Source organism: Salmo salar, chromosome ssa09 (assembly GCF_905237065.1).
Source record: "Salmo salar chromosome ssa09, Ssal_v3.1, whole genome shotgun sequence".
Classification (NCBI taxonomy): domain Eukaryota; kingdom Metazoa; phylum Chordata; class Actinopteri; order Salmoniformes; family Salmonidae; genus Salmo; species Salmo salar.
Window position 1 is genome coordinate 106,550,449 of NC_059450.1, and position 17,563 is coordinate 106,568,011.

The window sequence follows — 17,563 nt, forward strand, 5'->3', positions numbered from 1 at the left end:
CCGACGACTCACTTTGGGATGGGCTACTACCTGTCTGAGGTCCTCTGCCCTCTCCTTTTCCACCGTAACCTTCCATTTCTGGTCTAGCCTTTTCTGATGACGATGTGTCACAAAATGCTTATCATAACAGGCACTCCATCCTCCATATCTCTCTGCATAACTAGCCTCGCTAGTGGTATATCTCCTGGGTACAGTGAGCCTTTATACTCCCACAACTCTCTAGTTAACCAATTCAAGTACTCAACCACTTCCTGAGTCTCTGTCTTGGGTTCGCAAGCATTGTGACTACACTTAGGGCAATTCTTCCTCTGGCAAAATCCACACTGGCAAAATCCACACTGTAAGCCTGAGAATGGCGCCGGAGGGGATGACTAACCAACTGTGATATTTAGTTATTTTTTTGCGTTGTTTGTAACTTATTTTGTAACTTATTTTGTACATAATGTTACTGCTACCGTCTCTTATGATCGAAAATAACTTCTGGACATCAGAACAACGATTACTCACCTTGAACTGGACAAAGATTTTTTCTTTAACGAATCTGACACGAAGGACATACTGCTTTCTCAGGAACGGGACAAATCCTCGTCATTTGCATGAAGAAAAGACAGAGAAAAAGGGGTCGCCTGAGGTAGAGTACCTTCTGATAGACTGTACCCACACTATCTATCAAGAGAGTTCTCATCTGTATTATTAGTTGTTGCCTATTTACCACCACAAACCGATGCTGGCACTAAGCCTGCACTCAATCGGCTGTATAAGCCTATAAGCAAACAAGAAAAGAAGCGGCGCTCCTAGTTGCCGGGGACTTTAGTGCAGGCAAAGTTAAAACCGTTTTACCTCATTTCTACCAGTATGTCACATGTGCAACCAGAGGAAATAATACTCTAGACCACCTTTACTCCACACACAGAGACGCATATAAAGCTCTGCCTCACCCTCCATTTGGAAAATCTGACCATAATACTATCCTCCTGATTCCTGCTTACAAGCAAAAACTAAAGCAGGAAATACCAGTGACTTGCTCAATACAGAAGTGGTCAGATGACGCGGATGCTAAGCTACAGGACTGTTTTGCTAGCACAGACTTGAATGTGTTCGAGACTCATCCAATGGCATTGAGGAGTATATCACGTCAGTCATTGACTTCATCAATAAGTGCATCACGACGTTGTCCACACAGTACGTACATACCAACCAGAAGCCATGGATTACATGCAACATCCGCATTGAGCTAAAGGCTAGAGCTTCCGCTTTCAAGGAGCGAGACATGCTTCAAAGAAATCCCACTACGCCCTCAGACGAACCATCAAACAGTCTAAGCATCAATACAGGATTAAGATTGAATCCTACTACACCGGCTCTGACGCTCGTCTGATGTGGCAGGGCTTGAAAACTATTACGGACTACAAAGGGAAACCCAGCCATGAGCTGTCAAGTGATGCGTGTGATAAAGCCCTCGGTTACCAATGTGAGCAAGACCTTTAAACAGGTCAACATTCACAAAGCTGCGGAGCCAGACGGATTATCAGGACGTGTACTCCAAGCATGCACGGACCAACTGGCAAGTGTCTTCACTGACATTTTCACTGACTCTCCCTGACCGAGTCTGTAATACCTACATGTCTCAAGCAGACCACCATAGTCCCTATGCCCAAGGAAGCGAAGGTAACCTGCCTAAATGATTACCGCCCCATAGCACTCATTACCTCGACTTACCTGTTCCCCCGCACATTGACTCGATACGGGTACCCCTGTATATAGCCTCTTTGTTGTTATTTTCTTGTGTAACTTTTTATTTTATTTTTTACTTTAGTTTATTTAGTAAATATTTTCTTAACTCTATTTCTTGAACTGCATTGTTGGTTAAAAGGATCCATCCCGTTGAAAAAATTATATATTTTTAATTTGCCTAAAATGACATACCCAAATCTAACTGCCTGTAGCTAAGGACCTGAAGCAAGGATATGCATATTCTTGATACTATTTGAAAGGAAACACTTTGAAGTTTGTGGAAATGTGAAATAAATGTAGGAGAATATAACACATTAGATCTTTTAAAAGATAATACAAAGAAAAAAAATATGAATTTTTTTGTACGATCATATTTGAAATGCAAGAGAAAGGCCTTAATGTATTATTCAGCCCAGGCACAACTTAGATTTTAGCCACTAGATGGCAGCAGTGTATATGCACAGTTTTAGACTGATCCAATGAACCATTGCATTTATGTTCAAGATGTTGTTTCAAGACTGCCCTAATGTGCCTAATTGGTTTATTAATGCATTTTCAAGTTCGTAACTGTGCACTCTCCTCAAACAATAGCATGGTATTCTTTCACTGTAATAGCTACTGTAAATTGGACAGTGCAGTCAGATTAACAAGAATTTAATCTTTCTGCCAATATCAGATATGTCTATGTCCTGGGAAATGTTCTTGTTACTTACAACCTCATGCTAATTGCATTAGCCCATGTTAGCTCAACCGCCCCGAGGTCGGGACGCCGATCCTTTACAGGCTAACTTCTTAGGGCTAGGCACCTTTTTTCTCCATTTCCGCTTGAATGACATGCCCAAAGTAAACTGCCTGTAGCTCAGGCCCTGAAGCCAGGATATGCATATAATTGGTATTGTTGGAGAAAAAAACACTTTGAAGTTTGTAGAAATGTTAAAATAATGTAGGAGAATATAATTCAATAGATATGGTAGGGGAAAATCCAAAGAAAAACCAACCTGAATTGTTTTTTCTTTAGAGAGACCATCCTCTTAGAAATGCAAGAGAAAGGTAATATTTTAAATTAGCAATTCCTCTGGCTTCCACAGGGTGTCAGCAGTCTATGTTCAAGGTTCGGGCTTGTAACTTCAAAACTAATAAGAAATAACAGTTTTAGTAGAAGGACACTTCTTGGAAATCCGTGTTTGTGCGCACCATGAAGAAATTACGCACCTGCTAAAATCGGTTTCCTAATTGAACATACTTCTTTCCGAAATTAATATTATAGTTTGAATACATTTTAGGGTATCTGAGGAGTAAATATAAATGTATTTTGACTTGTTGAAACAAAGTTTAGGGGTATATTTTCGGATTCCTTTCTCTGCAAATTGAACGAGTGGATTAATCAAATCGATGTTGCCAATTAAACAGACTTTTTGGGATATAAAGAAGGATTGTATCTAACAAAACAACACTACATGTTATAGCTGGGACCCTTTGGATGACAAATCAAAGGAAGATTTTCAAAAAGAAACAGAATATTTAACCTTTATATGTGAATGTATGAAACCTGTGCTGGTGGAAAAATATTTTGATGTTGCATGGCATGTTTTCGCCATAATGGCTACTGTAAATCGGACAGTGCAGTTAGATTAGCAAGAATTTAAGTTTTCAGCCGATATAAGACACTTATATGTACCTAAATGTTTAAAATCCATAATATTTATTGAATTTATTTTGATTGTGCGCCCTCCAGTTTCACAGGAAAAATTGTTGACTTGCATAAAGCTGGAAAGTGTTACAAAAGTAACTCTAAAAGCCTTGATGTTCATCAGTCAACAGTAAGACAAATTGTCTATAAATGGCAAAAGTTCAGCACTGTGGCTACTCTCCCTAGGAGTGGCCATCCTGCAAAGATGACCGCAAGAGCACAGCCCAGAATGCTCAATGAGGTTAAAAAGAATCCTAGAGTGTCAGCTAAAGTCTTACAGAAATCTCTGGAACATGCTAACATCTGTATTGATGAGTCTATGATACGTAAAACACTAAACAAGAATGCTGTTTATGGGAGGACACCATGGAAGAAGCCACTACTGTCCAAAAAAAAACATTGCTGCAACTTTGAAGTTTGCAAAAGTGTACCTGGATGTTCCACAGCACTACTGGCAAAATATTCTGTGGACAGATGAAACTACCGTTGAGTTGTTTGGAAGGAACACACAACACTATGTGTGGAGAAAAAAAAGGCACAGCACACCAACATCAAAACCTCATCCCAACTGTAAAGTATGTTGGAGGGAGCATCATGGTTTGGGGCTGCTTTGCTGCCTCAGGGCCTGGACAGCTTGCTATCATCGACAGAAAAATTAATTCCCAAGTTTATCAAGACATTTTGCAGGAGAATGTTAGGCTATCTGTCCGCCAATTGAAGCTCAACAGAAATTGGGTGATGCAACAGGACAACGACCCAAAACACAGAAGTATATCAACAACAGAATGGCTTCAACATAAGAAAATGAGCCTTCTGGAGTGGCCCAGTCAGAGTCCTGACCTCAACCCGATTGAGATGCTGTGGCATGACCTCAAGAGAGCAGTTCACACCAGACATCCCAAGAATGTTGCTGAACTGATATAGTTTTGTAAAGAGGAATGGTCCAAAATTCCTCCTGACCGTTGTGCAGGTCTGATCCGAAACTACAGAAAACGTTTGGATGTGTCACGTCCTGACCACAGAGAGCTCTTATTTTCTATGGTAGAGTAGGTCAGGGCGTGACTGGGGGGGGGTTATCTAGTTTATTTAGTTCTATGTTGTTTTGGTTCTAGTTTCTTTTTTCTATGTTGGGACTTTTGTATGGTCCCCAATTAGAGGCAGCTGGTCATCGTTGTCTCTAATTGGGGATCATATTTAAGTAGTTGTTTTTCCCCACCTGTGTTTGTGGGAGATTATTTTGAGTTAGTGCATGTTGCACCTCTTTCATCACGGTTTGTGTTTTGTTTGTAGTTTATTGCTTGTTTTGCAAAGTTTCACATAAAAATAAAAGATGTGGAACGATACCCACGCTGCGCTTTGGTCTCCTTCCTACGACGAACGTGACAGGATGAGGTTATTGCTGCCAAAGGAGGGTCAACCAGTTATTAAATCCAAAGTTTCACATACTTTTTCCACCCTGCACTTTGAATGTTTACACGGGGTGTTCAATAAAGACATGAAAATGTATAATTGTTGTGTGTTATTAGTTTAAGCAGACTGTGTTTGTGTGAACTAGATGAAGATCAGATCAAATTTTATGATCAATTTATGCAGAAATGCAGGTATTTCCAAAGGGTTCACATACTTTTTCTTGCCACTGTACATGTCCCCAGGCTTGTACTGTAAATCAAATCCAAATCCAACTTTATTGTCACATGCGCCGAATACAATCTTTAGACCTTACTGTGAAATGCTTACTTACAAGCCCTTAGGTCTTCTGACATCTCTTTTGTTCGAGGCATGGTTCACATCAGGCAATGCTTCTTGTTAAATGATGTATTCAATATAGACAAGAAAAATTCAATAATTTGTGTGTTATTAGTTTAAGCTTTCCAGTAATTTCCCCACACCTTTGCTGCATTGGTGTTGGTTGGCTTTTTTTCTTCTTCGCCCCCTATTCAAATTTTAAATCCTCCCACCATCCAATATTTGCCCTTAAATATTACTTCCCCGTTTACTCCTGTCACTGTCAATTGTGGGTCCTTTACCATGCATCCTGGAGTACTTGCTCTGACTAGTGCTCTGTAGTTACGTTATTCTTCATAACATTGTCAGCACACAGCCACAATTCCCCCTAGAATCACTGCAACCCTAAACCCCCCTACATATTTATGGAATTGGTGACAATGGGATGGATCCAGTCTGTCTGGGTAGGGCACCAGGGTTTCCTCGCTGTCTGGGGCTGTTTGTGAATACAGTTCCATAGAACATCATCCACATTAGTATTAAGTAGTTTGAACACACGAGGATAAATCACCATGACCACAAGTACTCCCCACCTCATGGTCCAGAGAATCAATAGGATGATACAGACTTCCCAACCCCTTCTCAGGAATTTTCCTCCTTCTGTAGCCAGACATCCCATAGTACCCATACCCAACCATTGTTATGGCCAGCACGTACAAGATCCATCTCCCTTCATAACACCATATTATTGCCATATCTAATATTTGCCAAATCAGCAGTTGCCTAACATAATTTTTTTTTTAGCTATTCTTCACTCTCTTTTTTTATATTGTACATGCCATTATTCCTTACCCATTCAAAACAACTCCTCTCTATCTACATGCCATTTGTTTTTCTTCACACATGGTCCTTTAACTCCTTTTAAAGATGGTTGTTTTGAATGTAAGATACACATATTCATCCTTATCTTCTACTATTTTCAAACCTTTCTTAGCAACAATACTTTATCTTGTTTCCAGGCGCACATCCTGTTTATTGCTGCACTTACAAAAACTTTCCAAACATTAACACTATTAACAATCCAGCTAGTGCATCCACTATGGTTAGAAGCATTCTGTCCCATTCTAGCAGCATCTCCCTTAACCACTCCCAACATACTTTTAATCCTTCTACAACCTTTTCTACTGTCTCTTTAATCTGTTTAACATTTTCTTCAATACCTCTGTAGTTTGGAATCCCCACCATACTCTACTCTTATCCATGGTAGAAAAACTGGGTAGTGTATATAACTTTTAACAGAGCTCGACTGCAGAAACCCAGTGCAATTATACAACCAGTATCCTTTCTCTGTTTGACGTATCAGGCATCTAGATTGTCAGGTGTCTGACAATCAATCAATCAATAAAATGTATTTATAAAGCCCTTCTTACATCAGCTGATGTCACAAAGTGCTGTACAGAAACCCAGCCTAAAACTCCAAACAGCAAGCAATGCAGGTGTAGAAGCACGGTGGCTAGGAAAAACTCCCTAGAAAGGCCAAAACCTAGGAAGAAACCTAGAGAGGAACCAGGCTATGAGTGGTGGCCAGTCCTGTGCCGGGTGGAGATTATAACAGAACATGGCCAAGCTGTTCAAATGTTCATAGATGACCAGCAGGGTTAAATAATAATAATCACAGTGGTTGTCGAGGGTGCAACAGGTCAGCACCTCAGGAGTAAATGTCAGTTGGCTTTTCATAGCCGATCATTCAGAGTATCTCTACCGCTCCTGCTATCTCTAGAGAGTTGAAAACAGCAGGTCTGGGACAGGTTGCACGTCCGGTGAACAGGTCAGGGTTCCATAGCCGCAGGCAGAACAGTTGAAACTGGAGCAACAGCACGGCCAGGTGGACTGGGGCCAGCAAAGAGTCATCAGGCCAGATAGTCCTGAGGCATGGTTCTAGGGCTCAGGTCCTCCGAGAGAGAGAAAGAAAGAGAGAGAGAGAAAAAGAGAGAAAGAGAGAATTAGGGAGAGCATACTTAAATTCACACAGGACACCGGATAAGACAAGAGAAATACTCCAGATATAACAGTCTGACCCAGACTGACCCTATAAACTACTGCAGCATAAATACTGGAGGCTGAGACAGGAGGGGTGAAGTCCCTTCCCTCCATCGTCTTACTCACACACCGATCAAATTCTCTGAAAGGTGTTTTATTAACCCCCTCAAAGTCCCCAGGACTAGGCTGGCGTTGTACCCACATTTCTCTTTCACTTTCTACCATTCTTCTGTGGGTGTGCTTGGATCAAGTGTGGCTCAGTTGGTAGAGCATGGTGTTTGCAATGCCAGGGTTGTGGGTTTGATTCCCACGGGGGACCAGTACGGAGGAAAATGTATGAAATGTATGCATGCATTCACTACTGTAAGTCGCTCTGGATAAGAGCGTCTGCTAAATGACTAAAATGTAAAAATGAGTAGATATAAAGTTACAGGTGTTTTCCACACCCAGGGTAAGGTTTTATTAATCTCACTATCTATGCCTACCCCCACTATACTGCGATATCCTGGACAATTACCACCACCCAAAGGGTAACTGGTTACAGTAAATGGGGCCCAACACCCCTCTGGGGTGCATGGTTGTCTGTCCACCTGCAGTCCTTTATCCATGTTCAATATTGCGTCAACACAATTCTCAAAATATTTATATATAGCTGGGTCTACTGTAGTCTGCCTACGGCCTTCTGATTTTCCTTTAAGAGGTTCACTCTGGGTCCCCTTTACATGAATACATTTCTCTGTTCTGGAGCATGTCAAGTTTAAGTTACCCTAGAACAGACTAGAACGGGGTATGTTTGCCTTGATTCGCTGCTTCTACACACTCCTTTTCCCATATAGGCATGCCCGTGTCCCCTTTAAAATACTGAACACACCAATCTGAGTACAGCCTTGGTTGTTCCCTTTCCTTTTTAATCCGGTTCACTTGTATGACTTTATCTTCCAGCTCGGTCCAGTGCACTGGGACCCGGTGTAAGTATCTACGGTCCCAGTTCATGTCCAAAACCCGGTAACCAACCTCATAATTTAAGTGACCGTCAACCGTCCAATTTACTAGTCTCTGTGACCACCCAGCTCGAGTTTCATTTCTCTTTCCCTACTTCCCTCAAACTTTTCCCATCTTCTGCTGACAATCCAGTGCTTACAGTAAAAAGCAAAACCCCCTTCGTAGAGTTCATTCTCTGCCCCCAATCACATATCATTGGGAGGGCATGGGTCTCAAACATTGCAATGTAGGCAGCCTTATTTGATCTTTCAGTTGGCTTTATACCAACTACTTCTCTGATAGAGTTCAGTGTATCAAATCAGAGGGCCTGTTGTCTGGAACTCTGACAGTCTCAATGGGGGTGCCACAGGGTTAAATTCTTGGGCCGACTCTCTTCTCTGTATACATCAATGATGTCGCTCTTGCTGCTGGTGAGTCTCTGATCCACCTCTACGCAGATGACACCATTCTGTATACTTCTGGCCCTTCTTTGGACACTGTGTTAACAACCCTCCAGACGAGCTTCAATGCCATACAACTCTCCTTCCGTGGCCTCCAACTGCTCTTAAATACAAGTAAAACTAAATGCATGCTATTCAACCGATCGCTGCCTGCACCTGCCCGCCCGTCCAGCATCACTACTCTGGACGGTTCTGACTTAGAATATGTGGACAACTACAAATACCTAGGTGTCTGGTTAGACTGTAAACTCTCCTTCCAGACTCACATCAAACATCTCCAATCCAAAGTTAAATCTAGAATTGGCTTCCTATTTCGCAACAAAGCATCCTTCACTCATACTGCCAAACATACCCTCGTAAAACTGACCATCATACCGATCCTCGACTTCGGCGATGTCATTTACAAAATAGCCTCCAATACCCTACTCAATAAATTGGATGCAGTCTATCACAGTGCCATCCGTTTTGTCACCAAAGCCCCATATACTACCCACCACTGCGAACTGTACACTCTCGCTGTACACTCTCGTTGGCTGGCACTCGCTTCATACTCGTCGCCAAACCCACTGGCTCCAGGTCATCTGCAAGACCCTGCTAGGTAAAGTCCCTCCTTATCTCAGCTCGCTGGTCACCATAGCAGCACCCACCTGTAGCACGCACTCCAGCAGGTATAGCTCACTGGTCACCCCCAAAGCCAATTCCTCCTTCGGCCACCTCTCCTTCCAGTTCTCTGCTGCCAATGACTGGAACGAACTACAAAAATCTCTGAAACTGGAAACACTTATCGCCCTCACTAGCTTTAAGCACCAGCTGTCAGAGCAGCTCACAGGTTACTGCACCTGTACATAGCCCATCTATAATTTAGCCCAAACAACTACCTCTTCCCCTACTGTATTTATTTATTTATTTTGCTCCTTTGCACCCCATTATTTCTATTTCTACTTTGCACTTTCTTCCACTGCAAATCTACCAAATCTACCAAATCTACCATTCTTGTGTTTTACTTGCTATATTGTATGTACTTCGCAACCATGGCCTTTTTTTGCCTTTACCTCCCTTATCTCACCTCATCTGCTTACATTGTATATAGACTTATTTTTCTACTGTATTATTGACTGTATGTTTGTTTTACTCCATGTGTAACTCTGTGTTGTTGTGTGTGTCAAACTGCTTTGCTTTATCTTGGCCAGGTCACAATTGTAAATGAGAACTTGTTCTCAACTTGCCTACCTGGTTAAATAAACCTCTCTAGGGCCAGTGGGACGATTTCGCCCCACCTACGTAACAGCCAGTGGAATCCCGTTGCGCGTTATTGAAATACCTTAGAAATGCTATTACTTAAATTTCTCAAACATATGACTATTTTACACCATTTTAAAGACAAGACTCTCGTTAATCTAACCACACTGTCCGATTTCAAAAAGGCTTTACAACGAAAGCAAAACATTAGATTATGTCAGCAGAGTACCCAGCCAGAAATAATCAGACACCCATTTTTCAAGCTAGCATATAATGTCACATAAACCCAGAAGACAGCTAAATGCAGCACTAACCTTTGATGATCTTCATCAGATGACAACCCTAGGACATTATGTTATACAATACATGCATGTTTTGTTCAATCAAGTTCATATTTATATCAAAAACCAGCTTTTTACATTAGCATGTGACGTTCAGAACTAGCATACCCCCCGCAAACTTCCGGTGAATTTACTAAATTACTCACGATAAACGTTCACAAAAAACATAACAATTATTTTAAGAATTATAGATACAGAACTCCTCTATGCACTCGCTATGTCCGATTTTAAAATAGCTTTTCGGTGAAAGCACATTTTGCAATATTCTAAGTAGATAGCCCGGCATCACAGGGCTAGCTATTTAGACACCCAGCAAGTTTAGCCCTCACCAAAGTCAGATTTACTATAAGAAAATTTTTATTACCTTTGCTGTTCTTCGTCAGAATGCACTCCCAGGACTTCTACTTCAATAACAAATGTTGGTTTGGTTCAAAATAATCCATAGTTATATCCAAATAGCGGCGTTTTGTTCGTGCGTTCAAGACACTATCTGAAAGGGTAAAGATGGGTGACGCACCTGACGCGTTTCGTGACAAAAAAATTCTAAATATTCCATTACCGTACTTCGAAGCATGTCAACCGCTGTTTAAAATCAATTTTTATGCCATTTTTCTCGTAAAAAAGCGATAATATTCCAACCGGGAATCTGTGTTTTAGTACAAAGAGAGAGAAAATAAAAACATGGGGTCGCCTCGTGCACGCGCCTCAGTCTCATTGTCCTCTGATAGACCACTTACCAAAGGCGCTAATGTTTTTCAGCCAGGGGCTGCCTCGACATCATTCAGCTTTTTCCCGGGTTCTGAGAGCCTATGGGAGCCGTAGGAAGTGTCACGTTATAGCAAAGATCCTAAGTTTTCAATAAAAAGAGTCAAGAAGCCCAAGGAATGGTCAGAGAGGGCACTTCCTGTACAGAATCTTCTCAGGTTTTTGCCTGCCATATGAGTTCTGTTATACTCACAGACACCATTCAAACAGTTTTAGAAACTTTAGGGTGTTTTCTATCCAAAGCCAATAATTATATGCATATTCTAGTTTCTGGGCAGTAGTAATAACCAGATTAAATCAGGTACGTTTTTTATCCGGCCGTGTAAATACTGCCCCCTAGCCCTAACAGGTTAAATAAAGGTGAAATAAATAAAAATCCCTGCTCTGAAATGCGTTAGTTCCCGGCCTGGCTCCCCTGTCAAGTATAAAGTCACCACCCGAAGTACTAGAAACAGCATGCCCATGCTCCTGTGGAAACAGTATTTACACTTTGGTGGACGACCCCGCTTTAGGAGAGATTCGTGGTCTGAGAATGTTAGGGAGTCTAAAGAAGAACAAACACTTCGTGGAAGGCTCCCCAGCATGCCCAGCTCTTCCTCCTTCTCCATCCACAATACTCATCCTTTTTGTAGTATCTTTAGGTTCTTTGCTTGAGTCCTTTTGTTTACCCTTACTACCGCTTACTTTAGGTGATTTCAGTTTTGTCTTTCTGGCTCAGCAAATCCTGGTTCTATCTGCATAGAGAGTGAATAAACACCTTTGCATGGTACCACCACGCCTTAATAGATATTTCAAAAATTGTCCGGCTGCCCCTCTGTGAGGGGCATCCTATTCCCTGAGATCATCAAGCGACCCTGAATTGCATTAGTCCCCCTCCTAGCTCCAATGGTCACCCTTTTCTCTAGTACTTCCAGGCATTTTTCACACTTAAACAGCTGGGCACCATCCCACTTACAGGTACAGTCAGTGGGCATCGTTACTTCATCACCCTCATTTTACCACTCAACAACTATTTTCAGCCTAGGGAGTAGGTTAACTCAGCAATGGTAACAAAACAATATATCCCCCAATTTAACTGGTCCTGCTGTTATTCCATCTAGTCTTATCAGGACATCGTTCCCGCCCGGTATCCTTCTTGGCCTTTCCGTCCCAGAACCCTTCCAGGCTACTGGCAACGGTGTCCCAGGTCAGGTGGCACACTCGCCGTCAACAGCTTGGCGCCACCTCAGACCTTCAGATATCGTGCTAGTCATGCCGTCCTTCCCTAGCTGTAGTAGTGCTTAGGCCCTTCCTGACCATATGTAAGTATGTCCCCTTCTTACTAATCCCTTCAAATTCACAACCTCTGCCCCCAGAGGTAATGGTAATTGGGCTTTAGGTTTGGTCATAGGGTCTGCCTTGAAGTGCTGATTTAGCAAGCTTTTCCGATTCTAGGTATTTACTTAATCACATAATAAAAGGACATTAAAATGTGCAGTTTTGTCACACAACACCACAGATGTCTCAAGTTTTGAGGGAGCGTGCAAATGGCATGCTGACTGAAGGAATGTTCACCGGAGCTGTTGCCAGAGAATTGAATGTTAATTTCTCTAGCAGAAGCCACCTCCAACCGCAGACCATGTATAACCACGCCAGCCCAGGACCTCCACATTTGGCTCCTTCACCTGCGAGATCATCTGAGACCAGCCACCCGGAAAGCTGATGAAACTGAAGAGTATTTCTGTCTGTAATAAAGCCCCTTTGTGGGGAAAAACTGGCTGGGCCTGGTTCCCCAGTGGGTTGTCCTGGCTCCCAACTGTGTGGGCCTATGCCCACCCATGGCTACGCCCCTAACCAGTCATGTCAAATCTATAGATTTAGGGTATAATGAATTTATTTCAATTGACTGATTTCCTTAAATGAACTGTAACTCAGTAAAATTGTTGAAATTGTTGCATGTTGTGTTTATAATTTTGTTCAGTATACATTTGATGTCACACAGTTTTTCAGTTTTGACTACCGTTTTACTCTGTATCCCATTGCTTTCAGCCTTTCCCTAGTTCATTTTATCCCTTGGTTTCCTAAACCCATATGGACACCATAGATCAGCTCTCCCTTAGCCTCCTCAGGGACTTCTCCCTTCAGGAGTTGTTTTCCACCTTTCCCCCTTCCACTGTTATACTCCTCATCTAAGCAATAGCATCTACTCCCTCATTACCCTGCCAGTACTCTCCTTCTTTCAAAGTGCTTTCTTGTGTATTATTTAATGTTGCAAATCCATTAGCAGCTCAGCTATTTAAGCCCATACATCGTCATTGGCAGTCTGCTTTCCTTTAGCTCCTTCATAACCATTTCATTCATAGATCCCTAAGTCCTACCTAAGTCTTATTTTAAGGCTATATGGCAGTAGCCACTATCGGTTATTATTCTCTGTTTAATGTGTGTATCTTTAGTTTTTAACAGGCCTTCAAGTACCGCAGTTACTTCAGTGGTTTGAAGTTACCCACAATTGTTGGGCCCCTTCAGAGAAGGGTGTCTAGTAAATGTTTTACTCTGGACAGGTAGTTTATATATTTTTCAACTGTCTCTTTTAGGCAACACTGCCTATAATATTTTCAGTTCTCGCAACACATCAGACTGAAGCAAGGTTGTCATGGGTACCGCTTGTGGTTGCGGTAACCCAGCTTCTGTAGCGATTTGCCAGAGCTCAGATCTAAACTGCTAGCACTTCCTGTGGAGGAAGCACTGAGGCCCCGGGTGCTGTTACTATTTAACATCTCAGAGCTAGAGTCATCTCCCTCTGAAATTCTAACTCTCCTCCTTGTTTTAGTGTCTGCTTTCAGCTCCTTTTTAATCTTTCTCCTAATCTCCTGTAACATGTGCCACTTAAATTATGGACATTTTAAGGAGGAGAGTGAGGCCCTGAGCTGACAATAAATGCTTTGAGGAGGGGTGATTGGCAAAATTCACATAATCCCCATAAGTGAATTGTGTTTCACAAGTTCCCTCATCCATCTTATCCACCCATGATCTGGGGGGATAACTACAGGCTATTCTGTTGTAGGAACATAGTATTCCCTACCATCCGGCCCCATCACCGTCCCACAATAGGTATTAATTGCATGTTTTCTAGTAGCTCTTTTGGGGTTTTGCTTTTTATACTTGTGTTGCCTTTGTAGCAACCCTAATGATGGAGCAGCAATCACCAACGTACACCCCAGATTTCCTCATCGGTCGTCCTCTCCATCATCCCTATCTTCCCCCTCTTTTTCAGAGGTTAAAGGAGTATCCAGGCGTCTCGGGGGTCTTGGAGGGTTCCCCTGGGGGTCCCACATCTCCACCCTGTCTACGCCCAGGACGTCTCCTCCAATCCCTTCTGGCATTATCATCATCCCCATCATCTTCACTGTTGTTATTACTAGTATAATATGACACACTGGTGATGGTGGGAGCCTGGAGGTGTCCAGGAGTGTTCCCACACGGTCTGTCCACCCCCATCCCTTGGCCCTATTCATTCATTCTAATTCCCTGCTGATAGTCACCTAGGCCACTATCATTATATGTCTCAACCCTGAGGGCTCACTAGGGCCTGAGGGCTTACCCCCATTTCCAGGATTTCTCCTAGGAAGTATAGTGACATTTTATTTTCTGGTCTCACTGCATGTATCACATATTTCCTAACCTCTCCTGATGGGGTGCTTTGGGTCAGATTACCTCCAGTAATGGTTACATTTTTTAAACATTTACTGGTTCCTTTACTGCTACCCGGGCTTGTCCTTCTACCTCTAATCGAGGTACCGCCCAATAGCTATATTCCTGCACTAAACCCCCTGGATGATTCAGGTGACCATTGGCGCCATTGGTAATGGCCTGAGTGTGTGCCCCACAGATGAGTGATCCTTATTTGGGGTTGTCAGGGAAACACTATGCTTCCCTTTATTTCCTGGGGCACATTGGTGGGATTTTGCTTAGGGGCTGAGCCATCTCCTTTTGCCTCTCTTTCCCTTTTGCTATTTCCCCTGCCTGACCCTGGCTCACTCTGGTCTCGGCCCCTTGCGGGTGTGCACTCCTTCTCATTTCCATTTGCCCCCTGGGTTCTGTAATCATAGAGGCAAAATCTTCAACCATCTTCCTCCAGGTTGCCCCAGATGAGGTTCTAGGCACTAATACTGGCTTTTGTATTCTTGAACACTCCGCGGTTAGAGGTGACTACTACTTCGCTATCACCAGTACGTTCAATCAGGGACCCATACCATGGCAGGGTACTCCCTGGACCGGAGTCTAGCGTTTTGTGTATTTCCTCCCCTTCCGACTCCACATCCACTCATTCACCTATACTCATCTGACCCAGAAACCCAGAAACGTACTTCACCCCCTCGGTGCCAGATCCCACTTTAATTCCTAAAGGGATCCGTAACTATGGGCGGGTCCACTTTCTTTCTTCCGAGTCCCATGTATCCCTACTTATTTTGGAAGGGGAGCCGAAGGGTGTCCGTGAGTAACCGATTTTTGGTAAGAGGGAGGTGAAGGTATATATGGAGGAGCCAACCTTGCCGGGTCTAGGTACTCTGGCCCTGAACCTCTCCATCCAGGTAACTGGTCCTGTCTGTTCCACTTCTCATGCAACTGTAAATAGCATGCGTGCCATTCCTCGTCTGAGGATGCCATAGAGGTTGATGTTATATGGGACACTGCATTGCTGCTTGCCCCCCCCATCGCTCCGCCAGGGCCCCTCATTTACCGTTCCTACACTGTATGACCTTCTTAAATTACTATACCCACACAATGCACTAGACACTCCCCTCTCATAGTGTAAGCTGAATGTATGGTCTGCTACTGGGGGTGTGACTTCCATTCCATTTTCTGGATCCACATACTCAGATGTCTGAACAATCAAGGTGGGGTTGTACTTACCAAGCGCCACCAACCATCTGTCCATTTTTGGGGAAGTACTAATTATTCTCTCTCAATTTCCCTCCCTTCTTCTTAGTTTTTTTTTGCCTGGCCACCCAGTTCTCCAATGTTGCTTCTGCCACTACACCTGGAGAGAGGGGCTCCGGTCAATATCAGCGTATGCTGCCATGTAAATGGATTCCAGTAGAATTGCCCTCCTTTCAATTCTACCATCAACTTAACCCATTTGTCACAGTTCATTTCTCAATTAATTAAATGGCACATAATCCGACACTTCTAGGACCGGTACTGGGTCACTGGTATTGCTGAGCCTTCGTTTGAACCATGTGCCATTTTGATTCTTTTCTATATTGTATCTAAGCATAAGATGCCTTTCTCACAACTAGTTACTTTATGTTGCTTTATCTACTACCAGATACAGTGCATTCAGATAGTTTTCAGATCGCTTCAATTTATGCACATTTTGTTACATTAGAGCCTTATTTTAAATTTATAAAATATTTGTTTTTCTCAATCTACACACAAAACCCTATAATGACAAAGCTCAAATGTTTTTTTAGAAATGTTAAAAATACAGTTCAAGTCAGAAGTTTACATACAGCTTAGCCAAGTACATTTAAACTCCGTTTTTCACAATTCCTGTCACGCCCTGACCAGGTGAACTCGGGTATATTGGGTCAGGGTGTGTCATGTTAGGTATTTTTCATTGGTTTGTGTTTGGTTTACGTTTTAGCCTTGTGTAGGCTCTAGGTGGGTTATTTCTATGTTGGGTTCTGTCGATTCCCAATCAGAGACAGCTGTCGCTAATTGTCTCTGATTGGGATCACATTTAAGTTGCTGTTTTCCCCACGCTGTTTGTGGGGTGTTGTCTCTTTGTTTGAGCACGTAACGTATCTGCATTTTTCTTGATTTTTGTGTACATGTTTAATTCCAGTGTGTTGAATAAACATGTGTTCGCTCCCAGCTGCGTTTTGGTCCGCTTCCTCGTCACCAGGCGACGAACGTTACAATTCCTGACATTTAATCCTAGTAAAATATTCCCTGTCTTAGGTCAGTTAGGATCACCACTTTATTTTAAGAATGTGAAATGTCAGAATAATAGTAGAGAGAATGATTTATTTCAGCTTGGATTTCTTTCATCACATTCCCAGTGAGTCAGAAGTTTACATACACTCAATTAGTACTTGGTAGCATTGCCTTTAAATTGTTTAACTTGGGTCCAACGTTTCGAGTAGCCTTCCACAAGCTTTCCACAATAAGTTGGGTGAATTTTGGCCCATTCCTCCTGACAGAGCTGGTGTAACTGAGTCAGGTTTGTAGGCCTCCTTGCTCGCACACGCTTTTTCAGTTCTGACCACAAGTTTTCTATAGGATTGAGGTCAGGGCATTGTGATGGCCACTACAATACCTTTTCTTTGTTATCTTTAAGCCATTTTGCTACAACTTTGGAAGTATGCTTGGGGTCATTGTCCATTTGCGACCAAGCTTTAACTTCCTGACTGATGTCTCGAGATACTGCTTCAATATATCCACATCATTTCCTCCCTCATGAGGCTATCTATTTTGTGAAGTGCACCAGTCCCTCCTGCAGCAAAGAACCCCCACAACATGATGCTGCCACCCCCATGCTTCACGCTTGGGATGGTGTTCTTCGGCTTGCAAGCTTCCCCCTTTATCCTCCAAACGTAACAATG